The 12,189-nt window shown below is 35.9% G+C and overlaps 1 pseudogene; it reads left to right on the top strand.

Annotated features, from left to right (window-relative positions):
* Window positions 1-11,305: 11,305 nt before the first annotated feature.
* On the top strand, window positions 11,306-11,923 carry LOC101425608 (SREBP regulating gene protein pseudogene; annotated as a pseudogene).
* The last annotated feature ends 266 nt before the right edge of the window (window positions 11,924-12,189 follow it).

The raw sequence follows: 12,189 nt of genomic DNA on the forward strand, positions 1-12,189 counted from the left end.
AGACCATCCTGTCCACCAACTGCCAGCTTGAAAAATTAGGAATATTTCCAGATAGCACCTAGTTAAATCACTTAATCTTACTTCTTGGCCAGAAGTATGCTAATATGCATAGGTGTGTGTGTGCAGGGCGGGGGGTGGTAAGAGAGAAAGAGATAGAAGGAGAGATGCTTTCCCCCATTCCCTCTGCTTTCTCTCCTTTCACTTTTCATCTTCATTTCACTTCTCATCTTCATTTATTTAAAAAAATATAAAAGGAAATTACTCAACCTTGTTTTTCCTTAGCTTTGAGGTCCTAAAAAAAACAAACAGGACTTGTAGCTAACTGTCCCATTTCATTTTCTTTCATTTTTAAATATTTTTATTTTTAAAGAAGCTAGATTACATGTATATTACATAAAAAACGTAGGGGATTCCCATATATGCCATCCCCTCTCCCTCCCACTTTTCCCCACATTAGCAACATCTTTCATTGGTGTGGTACCTTTGTTACAAATGATGAACACACATTGAAACATTGCTCCTAACCATGGACTATAGTTTACATTATAGTTTACACTGTGCCCTGCGCTATTTCATAGTTTTTGACAAAACATATAATGGCCTGTATTCATTATTGCTGTGTCATGCAGGACAATTCCAATATTCAGAAAATTCCCCCATATTACACCTATTCTTCCCTTTCCCTCCCCTTAGAACCTTTGGTGGCCACTGCCTTTATATCAATGATACAAGTTCTTCCATTGCTAGAATAATAATAATAAGTATATAATAGAATAATAATAAGTCTACTTTAGTCCATTTTTCATTCCCCACTTTGAGGATTTGGGGATGGTCATGCCTACTCTGTTTCTGATCAAGAGGAGGTTTAGCTCCCATAGGGCAGATGGATGGAACTGTCCTGCTTGCAGTTGTAGATACTCTTGTTTTTTTGGGAATGGGCATTGTCCATCATCATCCTTTTGATAGTTGACCTGGGTAAGTCCAATGAGCTGGAGAGTAAGTGTGGGCTGCAACTTAGCTGACATTCAGGGCTCAATAGGCATATAAACAAAGCAAAGATTTAGGTTTCTGGAACATATATTTAATAAGTATAGTGCTAATTATAGGTTCAAAAAAAATGGGGCAGAAGAGCCATGTATAGGGAAATTATAAATGAGTCTAACTCTGTTACATTGGGGGGCATAAATTAGAAAGTAAGGCCTACTGACAAGGTGCTAAATTCCTGAAATTGTCTGCCATGCTTATAGTGTCTAGATGTCTCTAGAGCAGCTTCATTTAATGCTTATCCACATGTTTCCAGACACTGTGTTATTTAATAAATCTGTGTTATGTGGATTATACTTGAGTATTTCTTGTTTTGAACATCCCCTTGTTTCCTGTCAAGCTGTCTTTACCTTAGTGCTGTAGCATGAAATAAATATCCAATAAGACTTAATTATTAAAATAGGAGCAGTAAGATCAAGGCTTTTCTTTGCAGTCCTGCATATATAATTGAAACCAACTGTGCCCAGGCAGTTTATGTAGCCTTTTCATAATGTGTTCATTATAAAGTATGTAGAAAGAAAACTTTCTGTCTGATCTTTTTTAAAAGATAGGAAAAGCAAAGGTATTCAACTTTAAATCAACTCTAAATCAACTTAGAGAGTGGGATATTTTGTGTTTGTATGTTGGACCAGATGCAGCCATTTAGGAAGTTAGAATGGTATAAAAGTGAAAACATGCAAATTCTAACCCATGGTTCCAAGAAATCAATAAGAAAATGTTGGAAGAAGGAAAGAGCTATTTTTATGAAGGACATTTTGAATCTTATAAATAATATTAGGTTGGTGCAAAAGGAATTGCAGTTTTGGCCCATAAATTTTAAATCATTATAACTAGGCTTGAACACATCTTTATTAATCAAAATAGGAATCATTACAATCAACACATTATGCCAATGAGAAATAAGTTTGTTTATACCTGTGGCATAAAAATCCCTGCTTTGTGATTCAATGAACTCTTGAGAAGCATTTTCGGCAACCTGCAAAAAGTTGTCAAGATGCTTGAAGAAGTGGTATTCGGTTGGTAAGAAGTCAGGTGAATATGGCAGATGAGGTAAAACTCAATTTGTTCAACTTTTGAAGCATTGGTTGTGCAACATGCGGTCAAGAGTTGTTGTGGGAAGAATTGGGCCCTTTCTGTTGACCAATGCCAGCTGCAGTCATTGCAGTTTTCGGTGCATCTCATCGATTTGCAGAGCATGGTTCTCAGATGTCATGGTTTTGCTGGAATTCAGAAAGCTATAGTGGATCAGACCAGCAGCAGACCACCAAACAGTGACCATGACGTTTTTGGTGCAAGTTTGGCTTTGGGGAGTGCTTTGGAGCTTCTTCTCAGTCCAACCACTGAGCTGATCATCACTGGTTGTAATATAAAATACACTTTTTGTCACACATTACAATCTGATCGAGAAATGGTTCGTAGTTGCATAGAATAAGAGAAGATGGCACTTCAAAAGGATAGTTTTTTTTTGGATTTTTGCTTAGCTCATAAGGCACCCATTTATCAAACTTTTTCACATTTCCAATTTGCCTCAAATGCCAAACAACCATAGAATGGTTGACATTGAGTTCTTTGGCAACTTCTTGTGTAGTTGTAAGAGGATCAGCTTTGTGATTGCTCTTAATTGGTTGTTGTCAACTTCCAATGGCCAGCCACTATGCTTCTCATCTTCAAGGCTCTTGTCTTCTTTGCAACACTTCTTGAACCACCACTGCACTGTACATTCATTAGTAGTTCCTGGGTCAAATATTTTGTTGATGTGGCAAGTTGTCTCTGCTGCTTTATGACCCATTTTGAACTCCAATAAGAAAATAGCTTGAATTTGCTTTTAGTCTAATATCATTTCCATAGTCTAAAATAAATATAAAATAAACAGCAAGTAATGTCATTAGCAAAAAACATAAAGTGAGAAATGCACATTAAAATATGTTACATAACCACATTTATTTAAGAATATATCAATATCAAACAGGAAATTTCAAAATGCAAAAACCACAATTACTTTTGCACCAACATAATACAAACAGTGGTACTCTTGGTGGTGAGAAAATAGCAACATTAATATTATGCTATTTAATTTTCTTCCTAATCCTTAACATTCTTTGACTTTGCCTTGTTTATTTACTTACTTGTTTATTCTTTGGTGAGGTCAGGCCCTTCCCTCCATGGCCATCTAGACCTTGAACTCCAGAAGAGCTTGATTCTTTGCTACATTTCCTCTACTGTTAAAGGTTTGGTGCATAGTTGATACTCCATAAATATATGTTGAAATAATGATTATCAGGAAAAAGCACATGTTAGAAAACATTGGAGAATTAGTCTGTTTTAGAGCATACACCTGAGGAAAACGAAGTCCAAATTGCCCATCAAATTGCCATAAGCCAATTAATTTCTATAAGCCTTACAGTCTGAATATAAAATAAGAAAGCTAATAATTGAGTCCTATATAACTCAGAAGAGATGTGCAAAAATTTTTTAATTGATCTGGAACCTTACCTGTGGGAAATGTAGTTCATTTATTATAATGGCTGATGTGAGTAATTATGAAAAATTGGTGGGTAATTTTATACAAATTCTTCTATGATTAATTCAAACCCACATTTAGGTAGGGTCTGCATTTTAAAAAAACAGTAGTCTTTCTTTTCATCTCACAATAGTCTCATGAGGAAATACAAAGAAAAATTAATTAAATATACAAATTACCTGCAAAGTTTGTAGGTAGACTAATAAATGAGAAGCATTGAGCTTCTTAGATTTACACTATTCAATATACATTTTGTTACTGTCATAATTAGATCATCCTTCAGAAGAAATCATGTATATGAGATCATTTTATAAGGGCCTATCATGAAAATGAAGGGCATTTATTAGCTTTAAACATTGGTAATAGGACTGTATTCTATTTTGAAATGTGTTACACTATATTGGCCTCCAATCCTCATACAGCATGAGTAAGGATAAGCTGAAGAACTAAGATAAAAAAAAACCATGAGATATTATACTTTATCCTTCATCCCACAGGACAAATTTAAGTTCTGAAAAATGACTATTTTTCCAATAAAATGTTTCTTCATTTTTTACAGGGTGCACAGACATTGCTAATGCACTACAAATACGCCTTCAGCAATACATTAGTTTTATGCTGGCTTTTAATATTTGTGGCTAAAAAGTAGTTGATATTTCTTCACTACAGTACTTTGTGTCATGAACTTTATGAGCTAAGTGATGTCAACCCACTACTGATTAATAGTCAGTGATTAAAAATAAATTGTTTTTGAATGGCATGCCATTATAATGACATGTAAAATATCCACTGAAATCATAAGCAGGGGTTAGCCAGTGAGTGCAAGTTTCTGTCTGCATTTGTGATGAGAAATCCTTTTGTCACACTTTCCAGTATGTAATACCTTCTAGAAAGCACAACTTCTGTGAAATTTAGATTGTCAGCATGAAAAGAAAGTTGGCAGAACCCAGGGTTCTGTTGCTAAGCAATCCTTGGCAAATGTGACACATGCACATTATGGTACTGATGACACCATCAGGAGTGGAGAAATTTCCAAGTTGATGGAAATGCACAATTTCTGAGAAGTAAAGAGAAGACCACGATAGCTGTGGGCAGAAGAGTCAGTCCTACCTGCCTGAGAATCCCAAGTTTGGTGAGGGGCCCAAAATGGGGATTGCTTTAGCCCAATTTTGTGAGTGGCCTCCTCTGTTGGATAGGGAAGATCAGGAGGGAAATAAAGGAAGTTTTATTTAATATTAGGGTCTAAGTACTTTATGTCTGTGCCTAGTCTTGCCCAACATTTGGAACCAGTAGAATGATGGCTCTGTTATATTTTCATTAATCACTTTGATAAAAGGGCAATTTAGTAATAGCCCTGTCCCAGGTGAGTAACAATTTACAGGGCTTCTGGACTGAAACAGAAAAGGGAAATTTTATTTAATATGACTACACATGCTATGGGAGAAACTTTTGGTAAAATGTCAGTCACTTGGTGATTTTTAGTACTGAATTATATACAATTAAAGAATTGGAAGAAGCTCAGAGGTCAGCTGGCCCAATCTCCTTATCTTATAGATGAGAAAAGTAAGGTGCAGAGAGGTGACGTGGGCAACACAAGGCCACATGAATAACTGATGGCCCTGCTGGGATGTGAGTCTAACCTTTACCACCTTCCCAGGGCAACACTCCGTATGTGGCAAAGTCTCTACGAATTAACAACATGATCAAATGGAGACGCTTACCTTGGAGAATTTCAGAACCTTAAGTACTGATCTTTTTCATTTCAGTCAAAGTTTCTTTCAATGCTCCAGCCAGGACATGCTCCAAATGGACAGAAGTGAGGGTGAAAGATTTGATTATAGCAGTACCAGCTGCAATTATTGTAGTTTCCACAACCAGTTTCACATGTTCTATTCTCTTGAAACCTCCAAAAAAGTGTTGCTAATAGATGAGTAAGGAATATATGAGGCTGTCTATTATGCTGTTCTTTTAAATCTGGTGAAATCATCTCAACTGATGTAATACAGATGTTCAACATACACCTGATTAACTGATTTTTAACGTCAGGCTCTTGCTTTTTTTTAATACAGAATATATCAATTTCAGAATCACATATTGTTCTACCATGCTTTCTCCCACCAGTGGTATAAATTTCTGCTTGTTCTTGTCAAATTTTCTGAGTGCTGACCATTCCTGGAGAACATCTCATGGCATAAGTTTTCAATAGTTATATGGAAGCAGACAAAACTAATGTAAAGTTAATACATAAAACCAGTAAAGCCCCATTGTTATCATGGGCAAGACTGTCAGCTTGAGATGTTGAGAATCTCTGGATGAAAGTGTCAATTCTCACTTAGAGACTGGTTTAGAAATTAAGATTTATTTAGAGATAAACAGGGAAAAATAATCACAATCAAGCAATCAAGAGTAGAGAACATGAGAAAGTGGTTGTGGAAACTACAATAATTAGAGTTGGTAATGCTGTAATCAAATCTTTCATCCTCATTTCTGTCCATTTGGAGCGTGTCCTGGCTACACCATTAAGACAAACTTTCATGGAAATGAAAAATAATGCCCATAAAGAAGCAGAGGATTTCTACTTTAAAAATACAACGATAGATCAATATTGGAAAGCTAGCAATATAATGTTTAGATGAAATTAGCAAAGGGAAAAAATCACAAGCTTGTGTCCATTGAAAAGACATTTAATAAAATTCTGCATTTATCCTAGGTTTAATGAAAACTCATATAATAAGAAGTGGATGCAGATATTTCTATATATGGAGCCAAAATCAAGCATAACATCATGCTTAAAATGTAAACATGAGGATCATTACTATTAAAATCAGCCACAGACATGATCTTTACTATTATCACTATTAAACAACATTGTTTTGGAGAAACTAGCTACACTATTATAATAAGAGAAAGAAACAAGAGATGTAAATTTAGGAAAGAAGGGAAAAGAAGTAAAAAAATCAGGAAAAGATATAATATAGACAGAAATTTAATAAGTGATAAAGGGGCATTTATAAGCAGTTGGGAATAGATTGATTACTTAATAAATGGTGTAGGAACAATTGAATAGTCATCTGCAGGAAAAACTAATGAAGTGAGTTAGGCTCGCTTCTTCACTGCCAAAACCAAAATAAGTTTCAGTTGTATTAAACTTTTAAAAATTAAAAACATCAAAAATAAACCCCACAAAAACTCAAATAATACAGGTTCACATGAAATACTTTTTTCTTGATAGCTTAAACAGGCGAAAGCTTTTCTAAAATGCTGAAGTTTCAGAAAACTAAAAAGAAAAGACTGATAGGTTTGATTACATTACACTCTTTAAAGCCCTGCATTAATAAAAATATGCACACAGAGAAATTACCTATTCAGAAAAAAAAATTTACAACACAGATTCCAGTGTTATAAATTGAAAAAGTGTGACTAGTTAACCTCTAAAATTCCTTCTAGTGCTAAAAGTCCACTAGCTTCATATATTTATAATAATTCATGTGAGCCTTCCAAACACACACACACACGAGGTTTACCCTGGTACATACAACAAAAGATTCATGTTAAATTCCTTACCTCTAAAAGAATCCAAGAAAGTGAGCGAAGAAGCAAAACAAATACATGAGATTAGAAGACCTTGAAAGAATCGTTATCAGAGATTCTGGTGGCAGTGGTGGTGGTGGCAGTGACGGCAGCAGCATCCCTGAATTCCTATATGAAAACAGCAATTAGATGGAAAAACAAAACCCCAAAGAGCATTTACAATTAAAATGCTCTTTGTTGGTGGGATATCCCCCACAACCCTAAAATACAAATTTCTGGGGACAAACCAATAATATCCATGAGGCCTGAATGTTACTGGCATCTCTGTGGAAAGCAACAGGGATTGTGATAGTTGTAAGAACAGAAGAACCAAAGGAACCTCAGACAGTCAACTGATAGTGGAATGTGAATGAAACTGGGGATGAGTGTAAGCAGTATGTGGTAAAATCTAAAGAGACTGAATCTAGACTTAATGAAACAAAGATTTATAAGTTAGAAAAGCTATCTAAAGCCAGCCTCTTTCTAAAAATTCAAAAAGTTTAAATTCACATAAAAAAGAGTAGCAGGAACAGGAAAGTATAGAAGTCAAATTCCATACAAAGTTACCGTAAAAAAATAAAGAATAAGGCATAGAATAACATCCCTATAGGCAATGAAAGAGACTTCTTTTAGTTTGCTAAATGCTGCTGGGAGCAGTACACCAGAATTGGGTTGGCTCTTCCAATGGGCTTTATTAGGTTAAGAGCTAACTATTCTGAGGCTGTAAACATGCCCAAATCAAGGCATCATCAGAGATGTTTTCCACCCAAGATGCAGCTATGGTGATCAAGTTCAAGGCAGCATCCACTTGTCTCTCCCCTCTCCTCTGGGCCTCATTGCTTTCAGTCTCTGGCTAAACTAGCTTTCTCAGCTCCCAAGGCCTTCTCTCTTAGCTTCTGGTTCCTTTTTGTCTCTGCAGCTTTTATCTGTCTGCAGCTTTTAGTTCCCCTCTTTGTAAAGGACTCCAGTAAGAGGATTAAGACTCACACTGGGTCATGCAATCTAATCAAAGACCCTTAGCTGAAGTAACTTAATCAAAAGTTCCCACCAACATGAACTATAATAAATATACAATACTAATACATGGTGTTAATAATAGGATGGTTTGTGGGAAAATGCATCAAATATAAGCTGTAGACTATAGATAGCAGTAATATTATGATAATGCTCCTTCATTTTTTTCCAACAAATGTGTCACAACAATGTAAGGTGTTGGTGGTGGAGTGAGTATGGGGATCCTGTATGGCATGATGTTTTGTAAACTCAACTTCTCTAATGAAAATAAAAAATAAAAAAATTAACATGAAATCCTCATTGTATATTCTCTCCAGCCTTATGAACCATGTTCTATTTTAATTTGCAGTTTACTTTTTAATGAGAAAAGAATGGCAAGGATTGATTAATAGAATTTCCCAGGTTACACTAAGCAAATAAATAGATGATCTTAATACAAAATAAGAGTTTTTTGGCTCCAGAGGCTGGGTGCTTAAAATAACCTGTTTTCCTGCCTTTAATCCTTTAGCCCTTTAGTTTTTTAAAGTGAGTTGCAAGTTATGGGAGGACCCAGAGTGGCTGAATCTAAAGCTGGTGGTAATGAACTAGTCACTGTGTTGTCTACATAGCAGTTTTATAACACGGGACAAATTTCCCTGAACAGCAAGGGATTTTAGTAAATCTTGGCTTTTTTCCTAATTCATTTCACATTTCTATGACTGATATGGCTTTTGGATCATATAAGAATAATTAAGGGTCATTACCTCTGGAAGACTTTACATGTTTAGCCAAAGTAAGTCAATATTTGTGTTGTATCTAAAAGAACCTTGTTATTAAGTGATAAAGGCCCTGATAGAACTTTATTTTAATGAGATACTCACAGATGCCATGAATGACTGTGAGCTCAGTTACCTAGTCTGATATTCACTTGCAAAACCCAGAACCAAGCAAAGATTCAGACAAAATATAGGCACTAAATTAAAAAATGATTCCACCTGCAATAGGTTTACATGCACAGGAATGGATTTGTTTAAAGAACAGGATTTTCTGGGATCCACCAAAGACTCAAACTGCCACAACATTCTCAAAAAAAATTCAAATGTATAATGTACAATTTCAAAATGAGAGAAAAGTTTTAAGAAAATAATGTAATACACAAAAAACAACATAAATCAGAATTATAAATAATTCAGAAATGAGGTGAATGAATTAAAAAAATAATAATATGAAATTAAAGGAGAAATAAAAATAACACAATATTGAAAGACCACAACTAATACTGCCTTAAGAGAAATAAAAGGTAAAAGGGGTAAAATAATCAAAAAGAAAGAAATTAAAAGGATGAAAGTGAGAAACATCAAAGATAGACATAAAAGATCCAATACATTGATGATAGGAGTTTTGGAAGTATGATAGCAAAGCAAGAAATAGTAATAAATACTAAAATTTGCAATTAAATTTTTTTCTTGCAATAAAAAATAGTTACACTGATAAATTGCAGTAGTACATCATGAACTGAAAATATCAACGGGAATAACTAAACCAAGACATATTCTAGTAAAGTCTCTGAATTTTAAAGAAAAAAAAAACTAATACTTTATTCAAGGAATAAAATTAGATTATCATCAGATTTTTTTCAGATAGCAATGTTTTATGACAAAATAAAATGGAATAACATATGTAAAATATTGAAAGAAAGAAAAAGTAAAATACTGAAAGAAAGAAAATGTGAACCAAGCATTCTATATCTACAAAAATTGGTCTTTAGGTACATAAGGCCCAGACAAAGAATTATCAACCTTTAAAAACCTAAATTTTCTACCCTGGGCTTTTCCTAAGGAATCCACTGGAGAACAGATTCCAGACAATCAAAACGTCTACAGAAACACTGACATAAGAACCAGTAGTGAGAAATAAGTGTATGGTTCTTATAGAGCAAAGACTAAAGGAGGAATATAAGAAAGACTGTATACTATAAATTGCTTATATGAAATGGAAATGTAGAGAAAGAACATTAAAAAAATTAGGGAATGTAGAAGCAAATAGAAATTTTAACAACTCTTAATGATCAAAATTGGTGGTGGTAGCTTGGTATTTAGACTGTTAATTGTGTCATGTTGGAAAACAAAATACTAATTATGGGTGTGATGGCTAGGTTTATGTGTCAACTTGGCCAGGTAATTGTGCCCAGTTGTTTGGTCAAGCAAGCACTGGCCTAATCGTTACTGTGAGGACATATCATGGACTTAAATCATCAGTAAGGTGATTGCATCTATGGCTGATTATATCTACAGTCAATTGAGAAGATTGCCTTCAGCAAAGAGAAGCATTTCATCTAATCAGTTGAAAGTCTTAAAAGAAGTAATGATTTCAGCAGTCAAGAGAGAGAGCCAGCTAGCTTTTTCTGGAGAATTCATAGAAAACTCCATTGGCGTTCTCAGTTTGCAGCCTGCCCTATGAAATTTGGACTCATGTATCCCCATAATCACATGAAACAATTTTATAAAATTTCATAACATTTGCAGTTAGCTCCTGTCAGCTCTATTTCCCTAGAGAACCCTAACTAATACAATGTGATACTCTTAATTTATGCTTTGTGTTACCAAGAGCCAGCATTCTTGGTGTCAAAGAAAGGGGACAGAGATGTAAGATAGAAGAGGTTAAATATAAACTCAATTTTAAAAGGCTTTTGCTGGGACAATTTGGGCTTCAAAAACAGGAATAATTGCAATGAATTGAAACTGATAGAATAGGTTTAAATTCATGAGTTCACAATGAAATTACAAGTTAATAATTGGTTATATTTTGGAGAGGGCAGAGGAAAACTCATTGTATTGAAAACAGGGTAAATTTAAGAAAAGAATCAAGAATTTCCCCTTGTTTATTTACATAAAGTGTAGCACTGGATAACCAAATAAGAGAAAGAGAAATTGTCTCCTTTTAAAATGAATCCAGTTAAATAAAAAATGATAAATATAGAGTATCAACATTTAGTCAACTCCAGTGGAGGAAGAAGCATGACAGTAACTGCCATTTAAAAAATGAATAAAAGTGGAGGCTGCCAGGAGTTGGCAAAACTGCAGGGTCGTCAGACCCACCTGCGTTGCTAGAGATGGAGCTCCCATGTTCATAGCGGCTATGCCCCTGGGGTCCCGGGGTGTTCTGTTTTCCACCAGGATGGTGAACCTGGCTGCCATAGTGTGATGCCAGTTTTTAAGGAAGACGTGGGTGCTCGCCCTGATCTTCCAGCTCTCGCTCGTCGACTTCCTCACCAGCACCTTCAAGCAGGAGGAGAGGGCAGGAAGAGACTGGCATCTTCTCCAGGTTCAAGGCCATGGTCAATCCATTCCCTGGCAAGTGCAGTTTAAGCTGGGCAATGGCAGTTGAGCAGGCAGTCAGTGCCGTAACTCCATTGCAGGGAAGCACTTCATCACGGATGAACTAGGGTATGTTTGCGAAAGGAAGGATTTTTTGGTGAATAGCTGCTGTCACGTCCACTTCCCTAGCATAAAGCAATACTGCTGTGATGGCTGCTTGTCCAGCTGCTGCTGCAGGGCCTATGAGTACTGTGTCTCCTGCTGCCTGCAGCCCAACAGGCATCTTCTCCTGGAGCGCTTCGTCAACCAGGTAGCCGAGGCATTCCAGAACTTCTTCATGGCAGTGGAAGATCACTTTGAATTGTGTTTGGCTAAACGCAAAACCCCGTCTCAGAGTGTGTGACTTGAATAGACCTACAGGAATCCCATAGCAAAGTATTGCTGTGACAAGAGCCCTCCCCAGCTCTTTCCTGCATGATGGGCACAGAACACTTGTACAAAGGATTAGAAGAAATCCTGCTGAAGAACTGCCAGCCTGAAGTCAGACTTCGGCATTCAGTCATTGGTCAAACAGTGAAACATTGGTCAAACATTCAAACAGTCAGCATTGGTCAGAGGACAAAGACCTTGTGGGAAACTTCTCCTGTTGTCTGTTGTCCTTTCTGGCTTCACTTGTTGCCCGGGCCCTACCAGTTGGAACTGTTCTGTAAAACAACACGAAAACTCCAGCCGTTCACATTCCCA

This window comes from Dasypus novemcinctus, chromosome 15 (assembly GCF_030445035.2).
Source record: "Dasypus novemcinctus isolate mDasNov1 chromosome 15, mDasNov1.1.hap2, whole genome shotgun sequence".
Classification (NCBI taxonomy): domain Eukaryota; kingdom Metazoa; phylum Chordata; class Mammalia; order Cingulata; family Dasypodidae; genus Dasypus; species Dasypus novemcinctus.